Source organism: Panthera onca, chromosome A1 (assembly GCF_046562875.1).
Source record: "Panthera onca isolate mPanOnc1 chromosome A1, mPanOnc1 haplotype 2, whole genome shotgun sequence".
Taxonomy (NCBI): domain Eukaryota; kingdom Metazoa; phylum Chordata; class Mammalia; order Carnivora; family Felidae; genus Panthera; species Panthera onca.
The window spans coordinates 237,731,887-237,756,372 of record NC_138339.1 but is presented as its reverse complement, the minus strand read 5'-3'; the positions used below and the strand labels follow the sequence as shown (position 1 = coordinate 237,756,372).

General features: G+C 43.6%; 1 long non-coding RNA gene and 1 other non-coding gene across 2 annotated transcripts in view; one reads left to right on the top strand and one right to left on the bottom strand.

The window, feature by feature from the left end:
- LOC132682282 (uncharacterized) overlaps positions 1-23,873 on the top strand; it is a 49,224-nt gene extending 25,351 nt beyond the window's left edge. The window contains exon 5 of the long non-coding RNA XR_013554405.1: positions 22,763-23,873. This is a non-coding gene — a long non-coding RNA (uncharacterized LOC132682282). The remainder of the gene's footprint in view (positions 1-22,762) is intronic.
- Positions 21,231-21,337, bottom strand: LOC132682522 (U6 spliceosomal RNA). The gene has a single exon (XR_009611708.2). It is a non-coding gene; the product is annotated as a U6 spliceosomal RNA (small nuclear RNA).
- Positions 23,874-24,486: the final 613 nt, after the last annotated feature.

Below are 24,486 nucleotides of genomic sequence, written 5' to 3'. Positions count from 1 at the left end.
AAGTCGACGCTTAACCGACTGAGCAAGCCAGGAGCACCTGTTATATTTTATAGTAATAATAATAAACATCGCATATACCCAAATATCTTCCTCATCAGAGCTATCGCCTCCAGAAAGTGGATTAATACAAGAATGGAAGCGACGTATTGCCCAAGGACTTCAAGCTAAGCAAAAATAGAAGATGGGGAGCTACTGAAATGAAAGGAAGCAAAATCTGGGACCAGTAGATGAAACATATAGGAAGATACATTTCAGCTGGACTTATGGATGGTTTTTCCATTGAACAGATGCGTTGTAGGGTGAGTGAGATGGACTCATGAGGCCCTAGGCTGCTGGTCTGAATGTGTCCAAGCAGCCGAATGGTCACGGATCAGCTCTGATGCTACGATTTTCTCTGGGTAGGAATATGGATGGATAATCATAAAATGGTTTTTCTGACTCTAAGATTCTATGACTTATCCGTATGTGGTAGTGTGGATTGGAAGGGTGGGAAGACCTCTGAGTCCAATGTCAGAAAAGATTTCTTACATTTTTTTCTCTTCCCCAATACTCTGTTCTGGTGAATGTGGAAGAAAGAAAGTAGTAGCTGAGATCCATTTATTTTCAGTTTAGATTCACACGTTCTGTAAGTTGGTAAAGTCCACAAAAGTTATCATTTCCGACCTTCCATCCACTTCCAGAATTTCTTAGCACCACTGTGAAAAGTGGTTACCGAGGCCATTTGGTCCTTCTAGGGTCAGGGAACTCACTTCTTACTTAACAAGGTTGGTCATGATGCTGTTGTACAACTCTAACTTCCTGCTAACTCTTTAATAGGTTGAGTGAAAAGACCTGAGCTTTCTTATCCCTGGGGGATAAATCAGGTTTCTGGGCCAACGATCCAACCTGAGACCTTGGCAAACTCACCAAGTTAATGGCCTCTTGGGAGGCTGTTTGCTGGTGTACCTTAGGGGACACAACAACGGGCCATATTACACAGTGAGATTAATGCTTCTTTGTATAACTGCCCCAATTACCACACTCCTCGGCATGACCTTTACGTAACCACACAGTACTGTGTTTTTGGTAAAGCAGGGTTTGTATGAAGATATTTTACACAAGAACACATTATTACCTTGTATATGAAGGGTTTTTCTTTTTAATCTTTACATTTTCTTTAAATGTGACTAGGCTAAATGTAATCTTCCTTTCAGATCCATCATACTATTTATTATGAATTCTGACTCTGTCTTCTAGTCCAGGGGTTACCAAAATACAACCTGTGGACCGCCTTTTTTTGCAAATAGGAAAATTTTTTTTGGAACAGACCAACACCCACTTTGTTTACACATTATCTATGACTGGTTTTCACTGCAAGGGTGGAGTTGATTAATCAGGACAGAGACCGTGTGGCCCCCAGAGCCTAAAATATTTACACTATGGTCTCTTGTAGGACAAGTTTTCTAGCCATTGATGTCACTTCCAGGCATGGTGCACAAAAACCTCTCACGTTCAATCCCGCCTATCTCTTCTTGTCTACTGACTTAATGGAGAAGACTCTGGAGACCTACAGGAGGCACAGCTATAAGATGGAGGGAGCCTTGATCCAGAAATTATGGCATCAGTCAAAGTGTGTCTGCTAACCCACATTGGATGTGGTGTGAGGGAGAGATAAACATGCATTATATCCAGCAATTTGAAGGTTGTTAGGCATGTAGACTATCCTAATACCATAATCAAACCAGTTTTTTTATCTGTCTTGTGTACAAGAATATCATATGAAACTTGTCAGATTATCTTTTTCTTTTTTAAATGTTTACTTATTTTGAGAGAGGGAGAGAGAGAGAGATAAGAGAGAGAGAAAATGAGCAGGGGAGGGACAGACAGAGAGGGAGAGAGAGAATCCTCAGCAGGCTCTGCCCTGTCAGAGCAGAGCCTGACGCGGGGCTCAATCTCATGAATCATAAGGTCATGACCTGAGCCGAAATCCAGAGTTAGATGCTTAAGTGACTGAGCCACCCAGGCGCCCCTCAGTTATCTTTCTCAAACTTAGATAAATGTGTTCACAATATTTCCTTAACCTAAGATGAACATTTATAAAAGTCAATACCATTTATTTTATCATAAATTATTCAATTTATTTAAAATTTAAAAAAAAAAAGCCAAAACCAGTTCATCCATTTTTTCCCACCTTTAAACTCCCACTGGTAAAATGCCATCTATACCTCCTCCTTGGTCAACTATTACATCCTCCTTATAAGCCCTTTTTCCCCCTAGGTTTTCACCAATTACCTGTTCACTCATCAACTCCTTATTTTGTTTCAGTGATCAAGAGGATTGATAACATCACTCCCTTGTTTGAAATATTGGATACCTGTAGGTTGTCTGAAATCTTTCGGGTCCATTTGTGTGTCACCTGCCTTTTACTTCACTCATGTCTCTTGAATCTTTTGGGAGATGGTTGGCCTTCTCTGGAGACTTGACTAAACCCATGAAGCAGCCCCCTACTATTTCTTCACACGGTCCTTAACCGTTTTCTCTCCTCTAACGGATTTTAGTGCAGCGACCCAGCTTACTCACATGGACACCAACAAGCTCATGCAACCCCAAGCATGTGTCCATCTTCGGCCTGCTTGGCTTTCTGTTAAGGACCTTCAAAGAGGGAAATGGAAATTTCTCTACGTCTCCTGGACTGTCTGTCCTTCCTCTAACTTTCAATAGCTGTTTTCCATTCTATGAAATGACAGGGTTTTGACCGGTGAATGAATAAATAAGTATTGTTTCAATGATTCCTGCCATTTTTATTCCTCCAGAGAAGTTACAAAGGGAAATAAAAAACCAAAACCAAAAACCTCGATAAACCCGTGTAAAATGGCTTTGAGGTTATTTCTCAAGAGCTGATGAATGCTTTCCTAGAGCTGGATTAGCTAAGAAATAGGGTGTGAATTCAAACAGGGGAAAGGACAACACTTCCCTGATTAAAAAAAAAAAGTGCTTTGAGCTGTTACATGATAGCATCACTTCAGAGAAACCTCACTGAGGACGTCTGATCAGACGCAGTGGCTTTAGTCTACCTGTGACCGTCGGATCGGCCGAGTGAGAGCTGCTGTGAGGAGGTTCTTGTGTGCCAAAGCTGTCTCCTCAAAGGGAAGACCTTGGAATTTCTTCTGTTTGCCACGGGCACATAAACTAGAGTGGATGAGATGCCAGCTTTGATCTTCAAAAGTGTAGAGCTTATGGAAAAAATTAAGTTACTTTGAGTTCACATGTTTCACAAGATTGAGCCATCGAACGCACAGAGCAGTGAGGGAGATGAGAAGGGCCGGGCGCGGGGGTAAGAAATGTCAGATTCGAAACTACTTTACTTCTAAAGGTATACACCCTGATTAAATATGACTTGGTGACAAATTGAGTGACTTTGAACATCCAGGAGAGGCAGCCTGATGCGGGGGAAGAAACACAGGACGCAGGGTCCCCCTCCATGGCACCACCCAGGCTGGGTCTGTTTCCTAATCGATACCTGGTGACTCAGAATCTTCACCGCCTTTTGGGGATGTTATGAGGATCAAATGAGATAATGACTCTAGACTCGCTTTGAGATCTCTGAATTTTAAACAACTGAAATCACTTTTCCCCTCTCCTTTAGGGAGGGAAATAAATAAATACATACATAAATACATACATAAATAAAGGTTTTCATATTCCTAGAACCATTCAAAATATGTTTTGAGATTTCACCTCTTTCTTCCATCTGGTCCCACACTCCAACTGATCCGTTACATAATCGCCCCTCACATTTGCCATGTCAGCCAATCATGTCCCTGGTTTAATGTCAGTCAAGCTTTGTAATTCAAACTCCCAATCGGTTCCAAAGGGCCAATGTAAGAAACTTTCCTAATATCTAAAAATCTCAAATTTGCAAGTCCCTGCAAATGCTCAAAGGATCATCTTCTGTCTGCTGGTACATCTGGTCATGACTATGCATTTTGAGGGGGCTTGTCCATCAGAGCAGACATCTCAGTGAGGCTAAGACCTCAGTGAGGTTCAGTTGTCACATACGATAGTTGATTTCCTCTATGCCATGATCAGGGTCTATACCCCGAACAACAATCATGCTACCTGTCTAGTGTATACGTGAAACGCCTCTGCAAAAGATCAGTCCACGAGAAAGAGGAACATGTGAATTTGGTCATTCCTTTAGCAAATACGCGTGAACCACAATAGAGTGCTGTGTACTCTTCTAGACCCTTCCCTTCTTTGGCTTACAGACTGGAGGCAGAGACAGGCATTCCTGAAGTAGATAGTGCTGTGATGAGGTCATGTTATAAACGCAAAACGCATGGCCTAGGACAGAACCGTCACGGTATTTGAAAAAAATAAGACATCACAGGGCGCCTGGGTGGCTCAGTTGGTTGGGCGTCCGACTTCGGCTCAGGTCACGATCTCATGGTTTGTGAGTTCAAGCCCCACGTCGGGCTCTGTGCTGACAGCTCAGAGCCTGGAACCTGCTTCGGGTTCTGTGTCTCCTTCTCTCTCTGCCCCTCCCCAACTTGTGCTCTGTCTCTCTCTATCAAAAATAAAATAAATAAACGTAAAAAAAAAAAAGAAAAAAATAAGACATCAATATCTATGTCGTTTTCGTATGTAAGGCTCCATAGAGTATAATAATTATTTTTATGATTCGTAAGACATGGCTTTGTTTCTATATTCACATAGCACTGAGAGCCTTACTGTAAAGAGCAAGAATTTTGTGCCGTTCAGGGAAAGAGTAATCAGACACCACTCAGCTCATTGTAATTGTTGCTTATCATTCCTCCGCTTGGAAAAAAAAAATCTTCCATAGCTGGGTGCTATTTGATTTAAGTCCTCTTCAGCCATGGTTGACTGTGTTGAAACAATGCCAGACTGAACATCGATACCAGGTGCCTGTCCTAGCAGAATCCAATATCACACCTGCAGATAGAGTGTAAGATTACATCATGTGTCGTCCTGAGCACCACACATGACTCTATACTTCCTCTCGAATAACATTATAATTTACACTTGGAGACTTCAGACTATGTGGCCTTGGCCAAATGAAAGTTTTTGCAGCCAAACACATCAAACTCAATATATTTTACTGCGCCAACGGGATCGGTGGGTTTTTTTTTTTTTTTTTTTGAGAAAGTTGAACATAATTAAATCTATCAATGGCATTTCAAATAAAAAGTACCTGTCCTGCAAAGGTGGGCTTATGAACATTTGGCTGTCAATGAAGAAGAAACCAGAGACGCATGAAAGAAGGCCAGTGTGCTATGGGAATGAAACGAGAGTTCACAGAGGAAAAGTGGAACAATGAGATCTTTTGTTTTATGGAAATGTCATAGCTAGGAAGGCATACATTTAAAGTCAGAGAATCACTTCAGGCAAAAATGAACACGCTCCCAATTCAAACACGTTTCCGGCTCCGGGATGTAGCCTATGGTAATCTTCTCTCTGAGCTTTGGGAGACATTGTGTGGCTATTTCAACACCCGCTCGCTCTGCGCGCTCGAATTTTCACCTCTGCACTTGGGTGCCTGACAGGGGTTCCCTTAGCAGTCACCGTCACCTGCTCACGCTTTGAGCTGCTGGCTGGAAAGCAACAGCTCTTCTTTGTTTAGAAAGCCACCGCAAATGTTTATATGAACAGAGGAAGGGAAGACCGTCTTCATTCCCTTTCTTTCTTCACTGACCTCTTCAAAGGATTGGAGGAGCTTTCCACCTGGCTATTGGGTTTCTATGACTTCGGGATCCATTCTACGGTTTTCTTATTTTCTCTGGAATTGCCCCAGAATTTTGAGTCTTTTAGACATGTTTAAACTGGTAGCCAGTGATCTCTGTGGTCTGGGTATGATTGCGGGGTGCCAGAGAGATCTTTACCATCCCGCCTCCCCCAATAACTCTCTCTTAACTCTGTCTTAATTTTCAGTGTTTTCTTGGTATTTTAGACACTATTTTAGAACTCTATGCATTCGTCACATGAATCCCAAGGATGTAGAACATAGGAAGTCAGGATGTTGCTTGAAGTCTATGTAACTTTGCAATGAGGATCCCAAGATACCCGAAGCATCCTGGAGTCTCTGGGGGAGGAATGTACTAGAAGGAAGTTTGAAAACAACTAGAGAAGTAAAGAGGTACTAATGAGAAACTTGATTTATGTCACTGTGCTGTGTTCTATGACCACAAGCTACCGGGGGAAGTGTTTTATCATACAGCTGTGTATAAATCAGAGACATGTAAGAGTAGAGAGTATCTTTTCCACCTATAAGTGAGGAATGTATATTACCTTGTACAAGAACCAGACACATTTTCTTATCAGGTCTTCATGGTCAGTTTTACTTGAACAATGGTTTTCTGTGAAATTATTTTTATTGACTCTGCCTCAGGAAAGGATATATATTAGGCAGTCTTGCTGTGGTAACAAATAGTTCACAGGTCGCCACCGTCTTCAATAATGTTTATTTCTTCTTTTCATTTCATACGGGTGACTGCAGTTGGCCGTGGCTGCCATAGCTCTGCTTGGATCTTCTTGGCTTTGTATCAAGTACCTTTTTATTTTATTCTTGGACCTAGGCTGAAGGATTGGCATCCATTTGGGACAACTCATTCTCATTGATGAAGAAAAAGACAGGAAAGCTAGGGGAAATCTGCAATACTTCTGCACACAACCACATCTGCTCCCACTTCATTTGTTCAATAAAGCCACCTGGCCAAGCCACACACAGTGGCACGGGGAGATGTGTGCTGCTTACATACAGGCACTGAACCACAGAACAACAGGCAGGAGGCACGTCATCTTACAGTCTTATAATCGGGAACAATAATACAGTGTTGCTCATCTGTTGTCCTGTGGCCTCTTACTCACTTTTATGCAAATTGTAAGCGGATTCAGCTTCAGAGATTCAGAAGGGTTGGTGCATATGAGTCCCGATGGCGTCTTCAAGTTCTTGAATTTTTAGGCATAACAATTTCGAGTCTGCGCACTGCGAGATAATCAATAGTTTCCAGTGCGTCCTTCGTCATTCATACTTTGGTTTTCAACTCCGAGTTGGGGTTCAACTCAGAGCTAAGTTGGACTGAAGGAAATGATTTTTACTGTACGTAAGTGTTTTTCTCTTGAGCTTAAATTTTACTCCATTATTAAATATATGATGATAAAAATATCCATATTTTACTCAGCGTGGACTCCATACAGTTAAGGAATTAAATAACAACATTTTCCACAAGTAGTGACAGTAATTTACATGTGGCTCATATCCCAAAGGATGTTCTATTGCTGTTCAGTCTCCCCTAGTAATCAGTTCTCTGACACCCCGAGGGATTATGTCATTAAAGAGTTCCTGGCACGTTACCTAAAGGCTTTGAGGTGTTAATCCTGGTTTCCTGGTCAGATTCCAAGTAGGGTAATGACTTGCTGACTTCTTAAATTACTCTTGTAATTTTGGCCAATCAGGATGTTCTCCTTGCTTTCTGTCCTATGTGTTTTCACTAAGTGGTTTTCTTGTTAGAGACATGTGCCATCTTCCTTTGTAAATGAGGTGAGGATAATTTCAAAGCACTTCTAGAACCTTCTGAGCTATAATGGTGTGCTTTGTTATGACTCTGTCATGAATCTCGATGTGGTCTCTCTCCTAACGAAGACTTCAAATATAACCAAACGTAGGTGTCGACTTTTCTCCCTGTAACTTGCGTGGATGGTTTGTCCCTGGGTGAGCTCACCCCACAGAGAATACCCAGTGAGAAGACCCTCTCTGGGTCCTGCCTCCGAATGAGGAGAGAAGAGGTTCTGAGGAAACTTTTTGGCGACTTGTCTCCTGGATGGCCAGACAGGTGTCACACAATCTCTCTTGGAAGGATTGGTTGAACTGGAGATTATGGAGAAGCAACTTTATTAACCAAGAGGTACTCATAAATATTTCTTATCTTTTCAATGTCTAAGGACATATGTTATTACTTATATGTTAAAATATATTTCACTAATATAGTCTATTTAGAAAAATGTATATTTATGTGCACATATTTTAACAGTACAAGTAACTTGAATGCTAATTTTCTTATGAATAGAATATGAAGTGATTTGTACAAAAATTTAAACAAGGGCACCTGGGTGGCTCAGTCAGTTGAGCGTCCGACTCTTGATTTAGGCTCAGATCATGATCTCATGGTTTGCGGGATCGAGCCCCGCATCAGGCTCTCTATTGATGGCATGGAGACTGTTTGGGATTTTTTCTCCCTCTCTCTGCCCCTCCTTCTCTCTTTCTCTCTTTTTCTTTCAAAATAAATAAGTACACATTAAAAAAATTAAACCAATAATTGCTAAATGGATGTTTAATGACTATGTATGTATTTGATTTCCTAGGAATCACACTACCTTCCGATAGTTTTGCCAATAAAATCCACTTTAATTAGAGTTGTCCTATTGATGCCTAATTAGAAAGATTTTTGCTTCCTGAATAGAATGAATTAAGTAATAATAATTTTACTTCCTTAATTTCTATTTTTAGCAGAGACACATACAGTGAATAATCAGGGTTATTGACTATCCGGAGCTCACTATTAGACTGTAACCTCTTTGAGGGCAGAGATAATAATGTCTTTTCTTACTTTTGTTCTTAGTGCTGAGCATAGTGGCTGATACACTATAGAATGCCACTAAACATTATGGAGGGAGGGAAGGGAAGGAGGGAGGGAAGAAGGGGAGGAAGAAAGGGATGACAAAGAAGGAAGGAAGAAAGGAAGGAAAGAGTGAGGAAAAAGGAAGAGTGAATGGGTTACTAGCCTGAGTGGATATGATTCTAGTCCCAAACAGAGCTTAGGTGTTTACTTATCCTTTTTTTTTTTTTAAATTAGTGTTTATTTATTTTTGAGAGAGAGACAGAGTGCGAGTGGAGAAGGGGAAGAGAGAGAGAGAGAGAGAAACACAGAATCTGAAGCAGGCTCCAGGCTCTGAACTGTCATCCTAGAGCCCAGCACGGGGCTCGAACCCAGAAACTGCTGAGATCATGACCTGAGCCAAAGTTGGACGCTTAACCAACTGGTGCCCCTAGGTGTTCACTTATCCTTAAAGATGTGTGTGTGTGTGTGTGTGTGTGTGTGTGTGTGTGTGTTTAACTTGTAGATTGGCAGTGCACTTACTTATGCTTGTTAATTGTAATTACTGGTTTTATTCCTTTATTGCTACAGTCTGACGGAATATTGCCTTTGCTATTTGTTTCTATGAGAATGTCAGTAGATGGGTTTGTATGTCTCTAGAAAGCAGGTGAAAGTTCATTCTGATGAATAACAGCAGATACTGTTACTTTTATTAATTAATTATTATTATCTTTAAATTTAAGTAATTTTAAATTCAATTATTATTAAATTCAATTATTATTAAATTATTAATTAATAACTCCCAAGAAAGGCTATAGATCAACCATTGAACACGTCATCATTTTCGTCAGGATCCTTCAACATTCAACTAACTTAGGATCAATGTTCCATAAAATAAGTTAACTAAGTTTCTTTGGCAATCAGTTTCTTCATTATCATTTCATTCATTATCTGTTTATTTTGAAGTAGATAATAAAGTTAAATGTGCTATAGCTACTGAGGTTTTGCTTTTTCTGGTTTTTAAAAGCTGAAGAGAACACCTTATGGGTTTTGGACTAAAATGATCGTGGCCATGTTCTAGGAAGGAGAACTTGAGTGGGTGAGAGGGGGAAGCTTGATTGCTCTTTTGTCTATACTTTGGAAGGGGCTCGACCTAGATCTTCAGGAGACTCGAGGCCCGGGTGCTGTTGGGCCACCTCCATTCTGGAAGAAGCTGCCTTTCGTTCAGGTGCATTTTCTTACCAGGTTTCTTGATGACAAGAAAACCAACAAATTACAGCCAGAGAGGAAGACACGCACATGAAATATCACCTTCACTAGAGAGCAGTTTCATACCAGTATGACCAGCAACACAGGATCCATAGGTCCATTTGCTGGTCAGGGGGCAAAACTCCAAATGCTCTGATCTGGAGTACATACTTGGAGCTTGTTTGAGAAAAATGGCTAACATGGATGAGAGCACGAGATAGCTTTTGGTCTAGATTCTCTAAACCCTTCTTCCCCAAACCGGATTATGAAGCTTTGGCAATAAAATGTAGCCCGCCATTTTCCAAATGTTTCATCAAGAAAGTCTGCGGGGAGGAAGTTTGGAAGAACCGCATCGTTTTGGTCCCTGTGGAATTGATTTTTGGGAATTCTGCTTCGGGGTTGTGTTCTAGGCACACACTAATGGAAGCTTATGAGAGAGACTGATGAACCTTATTGGTGTTTGTGGTACAAACGTTAGAAATGTAGTTCATTTTTTCTTACCTAGTGCCTTTTTTTAGGAGGACATGGGAAGGTGCATAGGAGGATTTTCTCCTTCTTTAGTGCCAGAAATAGTTACATTTTTTCTCAGACGCTGTTTGTTTTCATCTTCTGGCCTCTCATAACTACGTAACTGATTGTCTCCCCATGCGAAGTGGCCGATTAAAGTTTATAGTCAGAAAGATTCCTTCTGCTAGAAAAGTGTGTGTTCAGGCGAAGCCGAGGTGGTCAATGAATTTGAAAAGGTCAAGAAAACACAAGGCTGGAGGCTAATTTGGATTGTCCGATGGAGTTAAGTTCCACGGAAAGGAATGTGGAGAGGGAGACTAGGAAGCAGGTGAAGACTTTAATGGATAAATGGGGGGATTGAACAGTGATGGTGATATGGAAGGCTAAAAGGTGGTGCAGTTGAATGAAATGAGTTCCAAATAAACGGTTTTTATCTGAGGGTCCAGGGATAACGTTCTGAATCAGGTAACGGTGATTAGAGGTGGTACTTCACTTCCCTATGAACACTGCAGATGGGAACCCCCTGCTGCCATAAACCAATGAATGTACTCTGATTCATCTTTCATATTCAACTAGTTAATCACCATGTGTTCACTACCTTCAGCTACAGAGCTCTGATTCATCTGGTGATGAATCCTGCCTCCCTGCCTTTGTCTGTCACCCATTCTAAGGGATCCACATTGAAAGTATCTCCAATCCCCTTCTTCTCTGGCATTAGCACCTCTGCCTCGATCCGTCCTTCAGTGGATAAATAAATAAAATCAATCCTCCGGTGGATTTATTGCAACAGCTGCAAGAGCCTCCAAACTAATCTCCCTCCTTTTGTTTTCCCATAATTTCACCAACTGCACATTCATCCCAGCGATCCTCCTAAAGCATGCTTTGCTTCACCGGTACCCCACACACTCCCTCTGCTGCACCGAAGAAAAGGGGTCAACTTCTGAGTGGGCCACAGAAGGCCTTTGCCATCTGGTCCAGGCCAACTTCCCCGGTACCTCACTCTGCTCTCCCGTCGCTCCCTCACAAAGCTCCACCCTCGTCCCACTGAATCTCCTCCATCCTGGGCCCTCCCGAACAGGTCCTGCCTTCTCATCCATTAACGGGAAGGCAGAGTCTGTCTTCTCTTGTGAGGCTTTTCCAACCCCCCACTCTCACCTCAGCCCAGATGAGTCATCTCCACCATGGTACTGTCTCATCATTCCATTCATGCTGTGACTTTAGCTCTTGCTGCCTCGTTCCCATGACTATCCTTTTCACTGATGTAAACCCTCTAAGGATAGGGAGTGAATGTGATTCATCTGTTTCTTTCCAGGCCTGTTATCTTGGATATAGTTGTTTTTGGCCAAAACACACACAAATGCTTGGGAAGGAAGCATGTCCTTAGCTGATCAAGGTGCATACATTTGGAGAAAGAACCAATGATGTAGGTAGAACCTCTAGGATTTGTTCTTTAACTCGCCCTAAGAACTCAGCTGCTCGTATGGTGGACACCACTTGTATACATTGCCCCCCAAGATCACACAGAGGCTTTTTACAGGACAATGAAAGACATTTTACTGTTTACCTTCAGTAAACACAACTACCCGAGCCCCAGTATCTGGCCTCCTCTTTGACTGTCGTATTAGGCCTTCCAGCTGGGTAGGTGGCTTCCCAGCTAACAAATGCATTTTTCTAGTCTCCCTTACGTCTTGGTCTGCCCACTGGCTCTAGATTCCAGCCGATGGGAACAGACACAATGTGGGCAAATTCCAAATAAAAGGAGCACGTTTTCTCTTCCTCAGTTTCCTCTTTTCATGGGCCGCAAAGGTGGGTGGTGGAGCAGCCACCTTTGGTCACTTTGCTGAAGCCAAACGTAGTGGGAACACACAGAGCACTGGGGGTCTGGGTTTCTATACTACCTATTGCAATAATCCAAAGAAGAGGTGGCCGATAAAGACTTGAATGACGGTAGGAGTGATGATGCTAAGGATCCAGATTCTTTCTGTCTTCTTACTAACAGCTGTGGTGCTGTTAGCTGTGGACAGCTCACTTGTGGGTTTTCACCACCTAGCTGAAGTCATTCTGATTCGGCTGACTTTGTTATAGCAACCTCACTAGTGTGTACTTAATTGCTACCGGTGAGCTCATGTATTATTAAGCTTCATCAGTAGGCATTTTCAACAAGTGTATGTTTTTTTGTGTGTGTGAGAAAATGTCCACTAACCTTAGTGGTATGAAGAAAAAGACTTTATATAGTCTAAAACAATCAACCCTTTTCTCCCATGGTTTACTTTCCCTTCAAGATGTTGGTGCCACTCTTCTGGTCTATCTTTTATCACGTTGGTCCAAGCATGTGGACAGTCCTTCCCTCTTCATTTCCTGCTATGGAAATCAGATCAGCAAGATTTTGCTAAACTTCCAGGATAATAGAAAGGAATAACTTATACAACGAATAATGTATAACTTGCTGCTAGATGGGGTTCTTCTCAAACTCTCAGGCATCAACCTACCTCATAGGGTCCCCTGCATTCAGTCTCATGGTAGAGCTCCAAGTCTACCATTTGTGGCAGAGGCCCACTCACCCCTCCCACCTTCCCACCCGGGACCACCTGAGAACACATCTAGACTATGAGGCTCCAGAGAGAGGCTGAGATTATCTTCCGGTCTAAGATAAAGATGAAGACTCACTTCTGGTCTCAGCATCTTCTCTTTCCAAGAGGTTCAGCACAGAGATGGCCAACTCTGGAGATGGTTAACTCGAGAGAGTTAACTCTAGTTATTCGTAGAGAAACAACTCTATTCCCAGGCCCAGGGACAAAAACCATGCCATGGTACAGTAATAGAGAACGGAATCATGCCTTCACGGCTATTGGATTTAATCTTTCCAATTTAACAGATGAGTAAATGAGGATCAGAGAATTTAAACCACATATCCTAAATCACATGGCTTTTAAGTTTCAGAACCGGGATTTGAACCTAGTGCTTATTTGAGGGTTTTCCATATGCCGACCCAATGACCTGAAGCAAACTGTCTGTACAGATGGTTCAGGGAGCTTGTTAAAATAGAGAGAAGTTGGGGCTCCTGGGTGGCTCAGTCAGTTGGGCATCCGACTTTGACTTAGGTCATGGTCTCATGGTTTGTGGGTTCGAGCCCCGCGTCGGGCTCTGTGCTGACAGCTCAGAGCCTGGAGCCTGCTTCAGATCCTGTGTCTCTTTCTCTCTCTACCCCTCCCCTGCTCATGTTCTGTCTCTCTCAGTCTCTCAAAAATAAATAAACGTTAAAAAACATTAAGAAGAAAATTAAAAAAAAAAATACCTAATCCCACATTGGGAGGTATCTTTTAAGTAATTTTGGGGTGAGTCTTAAGTCTTTGAATCGTATTTTTAATAAACTACCCAAGCGATTCCAATATACTGCAATATTTGGGAACTATTATTTTATGCCACACAGGCATATTGGTCTCAGACTTTTTTCTAGCATTTTCTCACTTACTCTCTTACCCACCCCCCCACAAAATGAATGATTCAAAATGAGAGCAATATGTCTCAAAACAAAATGAAACTCAATACCCTTTGAGGCAATGCTTTGGAAATTAATTATACGAATGCATCACCACTTTAGCTAGACTCTCCACCAAAGTTTGAAGGTTGTCTTTCTATCCATCCATTACTGCTTATTGCATGATGCTTTGTGACTAGGTTGTTATGCCCAGAATTCGTGATCCCCAAAGACCACCAGGGAGCTGAGTCCAATGCAAAAGCAAAGAGCCTTTTTTCAAGCTAGCTCGAGCTCAATCCCCTACCTGCCCCGAAGCAGCAGTGAGATACCAGAGAGAGAGAGAGAGAGAGAGAGAGCGAGAGCGGGTTTCAAAAGCACAAAGGTTTTATAGGGATTGTGGCCTTAGCCGATTGGCTGGGGAAGGGTCATGGCCTCAGCCGATTGGCTGGGGAAGGGTCGTGGCCTCAACCGATTGGCTTGCTAGCTGATTGGCTGAGGAAAGAGTCCGTCACGCAGGTTGCCGGGCCTGGTTTGAAAGGTTTAAAGTAGAGCGATTACAAAGAGGAAAGCCCATCCCTCTCCTGTCCTTGAGCTCCTGCTCTCAGAGTGTCAGTGGTCTTGGGCCTGCTCCCCCAAATCAGAAGAGTCTGGCCCTCAGGTCACCCAGCCTCTTTCTCAGGGGTGCAGAGGGAGTAACTGCTGGATTGTAGGGTTCTCTTGCCATCTTTCCACCTTCATCTGAGCTCTCCTTTCCCCAGTGACTCATCCCAGCCCACCCCCAGGTGAAACAAGGAAACTCAAGGCTTTCCTCCACCTGTTCTGCATCCTCAGGATGGCTCCCTGACCACAGATCTATGCCTAGGCCCCAACTCATGTTGAACAGGTGAGCGGGAAGTTACTCAAGGGGAGGAGGCGTGGTCTGAGGTTTGAGCGGGAACTTCTTTCTGCGGCCATGTCGGGGACATAGTCACTCAAGATGGAGGCTACAGAACAAGATGGAGTCAGCCGGCCGAGGTCTGCTCTTTCAAGGTCTTCTAGGGAATAGAAGAATAATCCTACACTCAGATTGCTTGAGGTATCTATGAGGGAGACCAAATTAGTGCATTAAACAATTTGAGAGTGGTAAAAAGTAAGTAGATAATAAATTCTGAGTTATAGCAACAGGTATGAGGTAGAATAGAAACAGTCAGAAGTGAAAAATTCCAGGAAACAGAGGTAGGGGAGGTTTCATAATAGAGATAATGGTAGAACTAAGTCTTGAGGAACGAGTTAGGTTTGGAAAGTCAGTTGTAGAACGGAAAATCCACGTAGTGGGAATAGAGTAAGTCAAGGCACACCCTGTCATAAAGCAGCCTGAGGTGCTAAAGATGCTGTTATATGTAATAGATACTCATTTCCTGAGCCATTACAAATATCAATTGGAATATAAACAGAAACTCTTAGAATCGCACATTATCAGTCTAAAAGTGTGTACGTGAGGGAGGCCTGAATTGGAGGCTCAGGCCAGGTTTGCCTAGGAATGCGGTGAGAAGCGTTGTCACAGGATGACAGGAAGGAAGGGTGGCTCATACTTTAAGACTCGGGGGGAAGAGGGTGTCAGTTGCCAGAACCCATGTCTGCAGAGAGAGGGTGAGATGGGCCGGTCGAGGGAAGGTCTCTGTTAGGTCACCATGGTGCACGGAGGACATGACCCAGGAGGGCTCTGACGACTTTCCTAAACTCTGGGCCCAGTGCTATGTTCTCTACCCCGTAGGTCAGGTTAGTTTTGGAAGTGAAACATTTATTTTATTCTCCCTTGAAAACAAACTTTACATCATTGATCTGCCGCTAAAAAATGTTTGTGCTAAATTCCTGCTTCTAAGCCAGTGCCTGTGACTCAGATGGTGTGCATTTCAAAATTCTCTCAACATAATTTCACATAAAAAAGAAACATCTTACATTGGGCCAACTCTGGTAAAACCAACTGCCTTGTATCACTAGTCCGTAGCTGGATTGATTCATGGTGTGCATCTTCAAAGACCTGGATAATCATCTTTGTTTGCAAATTCCTTATTAACGTGGAGATAAATGTTATCATAAATTGAACTTTTATATTAGGAGCTGAATTTTTTGGTCTTTAGACTCCATTTCCAGAATATTCGATAGCATGACTGTAAGGGCTGTATGGCACTTTCCCAATTGGACACAGTTCGAGATTTTTTTTTTTTTTTGTCTCCTTTTCCTTTAAGCAAGATGATAAACACTTAATAAGAAGATGGAACTTATGGAAGGTAGCCAGAAGAGAATAGCATTCTACCAATGGAATGCCACTTCAGATGCTGTGCTGGAAAGAAATCCTCCTCTCGAGCTCCCTTTGCCTTTTGATGATGGCTTTAAAAACTGTGAAAACAGAGAAAGCCAAGTGTGTGGTCTTTGGCAATTTCGTAATAGTCTGTGCAGGAGACAGAGGGGGTGGTTTGCTGGAAAAAATGATTAGCTTTTTCTTTACGATGACAGAAAACAGTTGCAATTCAAAAATGCCAAAGGTTCTGCAGCCCGCCCTTTTGGCAAATTGTTAGGTAATCACTCCTTCCAGGTGGTGCTTTCAATAAAGACCTTGGAAAGTCACGCCCCCAGAGATGTCCTCGGGGCAAAGCCATTGTCAACTGGGGGAGACTTGTGGAGTCTGTAAGAGTGGGGTGGGAGGAAACACCGGGATTGGAATTTTCGTCAGGGGCATTTGCTCCTGATTTCCCAGCCTTTGGATGCCTTTTTGACTAATGGGCACAGAGCCTGGCCCTGAGTTTCTCAAGTGCAGCCAGAGAAACCGTCTCCACATTCCATTATTATTATTGTTGTTGTTTACTTTAAGTTTTCCCAGGAAGCACAAGGCTCTCTCTAATTGAGATATATTTCCATACACATGCGATCTACTGTAACAAAACAGGTTTGAATCAACCGATTACCTTGCTGATAGTTTACCCACCGATCCTTTCTACCTAAAAATAAGTTTCGCCAAGACTGGTTCTTAAGTCATTTTGGTAGTTATTTAATTAAGCCAACCTGGAACTGGAGCCCCGACTTAGCTCTGTCCCTCACGGACACGCATGATCTCAGGCTCTTCCTGTGCTTCCGTTTCTGTCTTTGTAACACAGAGTGGAAATGCAGCAGACACCTCGTAAGGTGTGGCACTTGTGCCTGTTTTGATGGAAAAGCTGTATCTGTTGAGTCATTTCAAGGTTCCTTTTCGAGCACAGTGCTAGCTAGGCCTAGGACACACAAAGGGATAAAAGGCCATCCACATCCTTGACAGCTCAGGGTCCGGTGAAGGGTGGACGTTGGAATATGATGTTAGTAGGACGGCAAACGTTAAGCCAGAGCTATGTACATGGTGCTCTGGGTAGTTGTGGCATTCGGAGTGATAGGTTTTGTCTACATTAGACCATTCCGATGGTCAACCGACAGGTGTTGAACCCTGCTTACGTGCGTGGTCATGTAGGTACCGAACAATATGCGGGTAGATGAAGCAGCCGTGATTACTCTGCCCCGTGTGCTCACGACGTGGGCACCACCTGGCTCAATCTTCTCGGCCTCGTGGTGGACAAGACCTTTCTCTGTTGCAGAATTCACAACAGCTCTGTTTCCGTTGTTCCCCGAAAGTAGAACATTGGACATTCCCAAAATGGACAAATTTTGCCAAAAATTGGACATCCCATCCCTATCCGGAGACTCCTCAGGTTTGAAAGGGCTCCTGAAAGCGAACTTTGTTGAAGCTTACTTTTGGGTGCCTATTCCTCAAAATACTCATTTTCTGCCCCTTCAAGATTCTGATCAGATTATTTGGGCAAAGTCCTCAGTAGCCCTAGACAATGTGCAACAAGTTAAAGCCGTTTGTTCTTCAGCCTCTCTAGGACTTACCATTCCACGAGTTGCAGTGTCGGGTTCTCTGGCAATGACAAATTCTCTTGCTATGAATGATAAGAAGGAAGAACTGACCAGAAAAACCATATCCACGTAGCTTGCTTAGACAAAGAGAGGGCAGCTAATTCAGAGAAGGTAGTCCTTGCGACAGTCCTCACCGTTACCCAGGGCCATTGAGAACTTCGTGTCGGAGTACAAGCGAGGTCCTATGTTAGGGCGAGCCTTCAGAAAAATGGGTGTGACGGGAATACGAAGTTGGGACCCGGTCCGTGAAAAAACTAGTGGATGTGTCCCTTGCCTCTCTCACGTGGAAAGTTGAATGAGGGAGTGGGATGTGACCGCCCAGCAGTGGCGGTGTAGGGAGGGTGGTGCTGGTGGGCATGTGGACTATGGCATCGTTAGACAGCAAGGTGCCACACGACATGAAACTCTGGAAGAAAGGCTCACCGTCTTCGAGAACTATGATTTCACTTTGCCAGAAGATTCTCCTTTCAGTTAGAGTGCTTATAGACTTCTTCCTCACCAAAGCCCTTTTTGATCCCAGCCACAGGATGGTATTTTTTGGTCTTTGGCGCTTTGAGTTTTTCTTTCCATGCCTGCCTTTCTCTATCTAGTGGCAGGGTGATGGACAGATGGCAGGAAGGACAGTGTCAGCTTCCTTCACAGGTCTCCTGTGGTCCCCCGATAAAGTACTTATGAGAGGTGAGCCATAAATGCTTGTTGAGTTGAGCCATTGCCCGTCCCTGGGTGTTCAGGATCCAGGCCAGACAGAGGGATTCAAAGACTGGGAGACATCACAGCACCTTCCCCTTCCACAATCTTTTCATCAAATAAAAGCCCGTTGAAAATGAACAGTAAAGGCAACTGTTGAAGTGAAAAGTAATAACAAGGGGCTAAAATGTGCTCTACAGGGCATGTTTGGAACAAAGAAGGGGGTGTCCCCTCTTCATGCTCCAGTGAAAGTGCTGGTTTTAGGTTGACCGTTACGTGCATGCATAGTGTTGACCGCTATGCGCAGGCACAGTGGGACTTTCTTTTTTTTTATTTTTAAATCATCAGCTTCTTTTAAACAACCCTCTTCACTGTTTTTCCCTCTTGGCATCACTGCACCTGCACCAACACCATAACGCTCTGGAGACCACTCTTGTGAGGCCACCGAGAGCCAAACACCCAACACAAACAGGAGGCACTCTTCCTGGTGAAGAGACAGAGCGAAGAGCAGGGACATCGGTGGCTGTCACCAGCACGCGAAGCACAAACAGAGCCTGACCTTCCAGAGGTTCGCTGCACACACCGCATCCCTGATTCCATCTGCTGGGGTTGGACGTGATTCTGGCTCCACATTTGTCTTCACGTCTCTTCTTGACTCTTACACCTGTCTTGTCCCTGGGCTGTTTTTGTAACCAAATGACTATGTGGATACGATGAATCCTTTCAATAAATTTACTCAATTCATTTAGTATGCCACCAGCAGTCTTTCAAAAGACACCTGCTTGTGTGGCCAGTGGCGGAGCTTTCTGGCAATGGTATCTGAGATTAGAGTCAAGTTTATGCAAAATCCTGACGCATCGACCGTGTGCTTTTCTCTTCCTCGCGGCGGCTCACACTCACGTTCTGGAAGAGCCTGATGGGCTTCCCTGCCTCCCACCAATTTTTGCTTTCAGAAAAATCTCAGTCAGGTGCTTTTGAAATGACACGTTGCTTTCTTTTGAAATTACATGAAATTACGTATTTGCTAAAACCATTAACAAAACATTCAGTTGATGGGAAAACAAATCTAAAATGGTGTCTTTGACCGTTACGTTGGCAGGGCAGAGGTGATTTAAGGCAGAGTAGAGGTGGGGGTAAGAAATATTTCTGCCCCCTCCAATTCATTTTCTGAAATCCGTTGAACAATTGATTCCTTACTCCGCATTTGTGCAAGCGTTGACCTATCCAGGACTCTCAAATGTTACGGTTTCTTCCATGAGCAAATGTTTAGTGTGTCAGGGGATTGAAGAAAGAGCTGATGATATAAACCCTGACACAGAATGTAGTATTTTGGATGTAGTATACTAGAGTTTGTAGCCAAATTAGTGCATTCTCCGAAGCCGTGCTTGTTGCCCATGGAACCACCGACCACCTTACTGCTCTTGATAAAAGGTTTTATTCTTGTGGTAATTTTTACCGTCACTCTACCCAGGATGGACAATTCCATCCAGTGGCGTTGTTTTATAAAATCATTCTATAAAACAGTTCTGCATACATTATTATGCCCAGTACTTTCTTTCCGATTTCTAAGACTTAGATTGTTATTGACTCCTTTCGATTTGATGTTGAATTACATTCTATTCTCCTGTTTTAATGGGGGGAGAAGGGTAAAGTCATGATCATTAAAAATAAAAAAAAATGGGGCACCTGGGTGGCTCAGTCGGTTAAGCGCCCGACTTCGGCTCAGGTCATGATCTCACGGCTTGTGAGTTCGAGCCCCGCATTGGGCTCTGTGCTCACAGCTCAGAGCCTGGAACCTCTTCAGATTCTGTGTCTTTCTTTCTCTCTCTCTCTCTCTCTCTCTCTCTGCCCCTCCCCCACTCACACTCTGTCTCTCAAAAATAAATATACATTAAAAAAATTTTAAAAAAATTGAGCGACCAGCCCTCTATAAAGTGCAGTCTAACCTGCAATGAAAATAATTTTAAACGAATGCAAACGGACGGAATTTAATTTGACCTTTTCTAACCCCAGGTGGTACAATGGCCTCTGGATCTCAGTTTTAGGGGACCTCCTGCTTGACCTTGCTGTCTGCACCCATGAGTTGGGGTGGTGGCCTCTGGTTCTGCAGTGACCCATTTCAGCACACCGCTGGAAGGTGCTAGAAATGGAAACGCATTTAATCTAAGTTCCTGGGGTAAACTCAGATCATGGATCCCTTTTCCTCCATGGGTCAGCTGAACTTTGTGGTTTTCAGGGCACCTTTAATTGTAGTGCAATTCTTTCTTTCACCCGGGCAGTAGAAACTCCAGACGCCCATATACAGCTTCTTATATCAAATCCTTAGTTTTGAATTCTAGAGACATCTCCTTACATCAAAGTATGGCACAGCGTGGGCCACAGACCCAGAGCACTCAGACCCTACAGGGATTTCGTAGGAAGAGTATATGAAGGAGTGTAACGCCTGGGGGGAGAGTGTTGGAAACATTCGTGAGAAGCACCCACATCAGCTGCCTCTTCCAGGTGGCTCCCTGCTCAGGCCCCGTCTCCTTCCCCGTTCTGGTAGCTCTTTGAGGCTGGGTCCCACCTAATCCCAACTGTCTCTGGACTCTGGCTTCTCCGTGGCCCTTTATGCTCCAAATGAATGCTAACTGCTGCTGTGGGCACAGGTGGCTTAGAAAGGACGTTCAGAAACTAGGAAGAGAGCAACCTGAATTCAGCCACTGGGTCCGTTTAAAATGCATCTGCAAATGCAAGAGGTATTTGTCCAATTTTGTTTATTTATTTGTTTGTTTATTTATTTGTTTATTTATTTTTGAAATATGGAACGCTTCACAACTTCGCGTGTCATCCTTGTGCAGGGGCCACGTTCATCTTCTCTATATTGTTCCCATTTTAGTGTATGTGCTGCCGAAGTGAGCACTTGCCCAATTTAGTTTCAAATGTAGCAAAAAAAAAAAAAATGCTTTTTAGGCTGTGAGTTTAAAGGACTACAACCACTTTTTCTTTCTGCGTGGACTAAGGGAATATGGGAAGGGAGCTCTGGAGGCGGTGTGGGACCATGCAAAGATTACAGACACTGGGGCTTAACATTGGTGGGTCAGGTGTGGTCTATACGTGTTAGTTTTCATGCTCATTCTCCTATCACAGAGGAGACCAGCTCTGTTTCCTCGGTTATAAAGTGATTATGCTTTTGGGGGAGTAACATTAAGCATCCCTCTTTTCCACATTGGAATTTTGAATGCAAATTACACCTTTGCAGTTCTGACAACTCTACCTCTAAATTTGGGCGTGTCCCCTAATACATCCGTGCTTTGTGAAGGAAACTCTAAAGCAGCAGTTTTCAAGGTGAGAACCAAAGAATGACATCTAATATCAGAACCCAACACCCATGCTTATGTGACGCAAAGTAAGACTTCTTGATTTGACTCAAAGACTGTACCTCACATCATAACCCAATGCCCATGTGTACGTGAAACTTACAAAGTATCGTTGTATTTTCGATTTCATTCTAATGCACTGAAGAAATGTCGCCTATGAGGCACTAATTTGATTTCACAGCCTACAAGAGATCATGATACATAAGTTGGACCCTTTCTTTTTCTGACTATATACTATGTATTGACAGTTTGGGTTGAAATTCTTGGTTGAACCAATTATCCCTAGAGACTGTGTGGGGGCATGAGTAGCAGAGACTAATGAACACAGCCTGTTCTGGCTATCCTTGCTTTGAGTTCAACCACAATTACGTACTTTGACATGTAGTAAGAGCCCTGCTGTGAAGTCAAGGCTCTGTAGCCCCCTTTTTACTCAAGGGGGTATCTCTGTGCAAACTCTGATGATGGACAGGAGGTGGTGGCTTTCCAGGGGAGCCCACGAGTGCCACGTGGCTCTATGAGACAGTTTTCTTGGCTGTGTTACTTCTCCAAATGAGAAATACTCTCTGTCTGCAGAAGTCAGTTGCGACCATTTGCATAGTCATGTTCATGGGCGTAGAGCCACTGCTGCCCCTGGGTCTGTCCATGCCCTGAGGTGAAGCGTCAGAAAGTCTCAGGTCTATGTGCTGCTCCTGCCTCCAGGTGAAAACCTGAATTTGGGGCCATTTGTTTGCAGTTTCCTTGCTATCTGCCCTTTCCTCTGCACTTTAGCCAGCTAGAATTGACCTCTGGAAAGAATGGACCCTTGGCCTTTGCTCTGATCACCAAAACTCGACCTCAGAGAACATCATACTGCTTTACGTGACCCTGTCATTGAACTCTTGGAAACATGCCAACATTAGTTTCTTAAGCCTTCTATTTATTTATTTTTTTCTCTTGCCTTGGGATAAAACATTTTACCCCGACGATAGCACGTCGCACTGCACGGGGACCACAGGCCAATCTCCTCTGCATTCTCCAAGAATTGTTGCCGTGAAGAATGTTCCTGCCAGCTTGGATGCAAACAGGCCCGTGGATGCTTTGGAGTTGGCAGGTGAGTTTCCTGGATCATCACTTGACCCGTCTTCACAACACGCAGCCCCTCTCACACCGTGACCGCCACTGGCCTGTGTGCATGCATTTCACTGTGTCAGCCAAGTATAGACGGTCGTTCAGGTCAACGCAGTGTTCTTCGAGTAAGTCTTCAGAAGCCTGCGTGAATTTCGAACTAACATGGCAGGATCTTTTCTGCTGAAAATGCTTGACGATCTCTCCCCTGAAGCCCCATTGGGCTTCATCGGGCTTGACGGCGACTAAGATGCCCTCACCGCTAGCCATGGTCTCTTCCCGCTCCAGCCGCTGTGGCTCCAACTCCAGCTGTTGTCGTCTACCCTAGAAATGTGCTTGGACCCCCCACGGTTCCCGGCACCCGCCGGCCAGCATTACTGGTCATCTCGGCTCACAGCTCCCAAAGGATGAGCAGTGACATGGGCACCAACACAGGGAGGTTGTACGGCTAATGCGTATTTATCCTGTCATCTCTGCTAGGAAAATAAGCACGAACAATCAGTGATACTGCCGTGAGCTTATCTTAGGACTTCTGTGCCAGCTCTTTTGCAAGATCCACTTAAAAAAGTGTTTTCTAACAATCAAGGGTATTTTTCTGTATTTCTGATGAAGTGTGAGGTTATCTGAGAGCTGTCAACAAAGTCAAAACAGCAGGCAAAACATGTTCTCAGGGACCAGGTTTTGATTCTTGTATACAATCATGCACAAAAACGTGTATAGTTTTGATCATAGGGGATAGGCAGGAGGCAGTGGAAAAATAAAAGGGGAAATTGTTGGGTTAACTCCCATGCTTATTAGAACATGGACCATCATCCAAAAACATACACGAATTAAAGAGAAAAAAGAACAAAGACCATCATCATCATCATCCAGTAACTTGTGTCGATCATCCCTCTATTATACAAATTTGGCCCAATCTAAGATGAAATAAATGATTTTGAAAGCCTCTGTTGCCAAAAGTTTACAATAAATGAAACTCCCAAGTCCCCTTTGGTTCATTGTAAGTTTTCAAGCCACCTGACATTATCACCAGTTTTCTTTTCTCTTTCTTTCTTTCTTTCTTTCTTTCTTTCTTTCTTTCTTTCTTCTTTCTTTCTTTCTTCCTTCCTTCCTTCCTTGATAAATGCCAAAACGAACACACAAAATTGTTTTTATTGTTTTATTTTCAATGCTTTATATGTTAGCTTTACATCAAACCTATGCTATCTTCTTCCCTGAGGTCTGCTTCCTAGTGCATCAGGACCCGTCTACATAAGCCCTGCTTTGTTAGGCTTATGCTCCCCTTGGGCAGTTTCTCCTTCTGAAAACTTTACCCCGACATCACCTGTGCCCGGATGTGTACCTGCTGACGCTGCCCGTGAACGTGAGCCACGGGAATGCGAGGACGGTAATTCAGGTCTAGGCCAGGTGTACAAGACAAAATGTAGGTCAGCATGGCATCCGTCTCCGACCTTTGATATAGATGCAGGTCGAAGGGCTGGGGCAAGTCTCCCAAGGCCCCCAGACTGGAACTTGGCCTTCCCAGAGGAGCAGCCGTGTGGGAAGGGTGACTGGGACGCTCTCGGGGCCAGGCTCGGGGGCTGCTTAC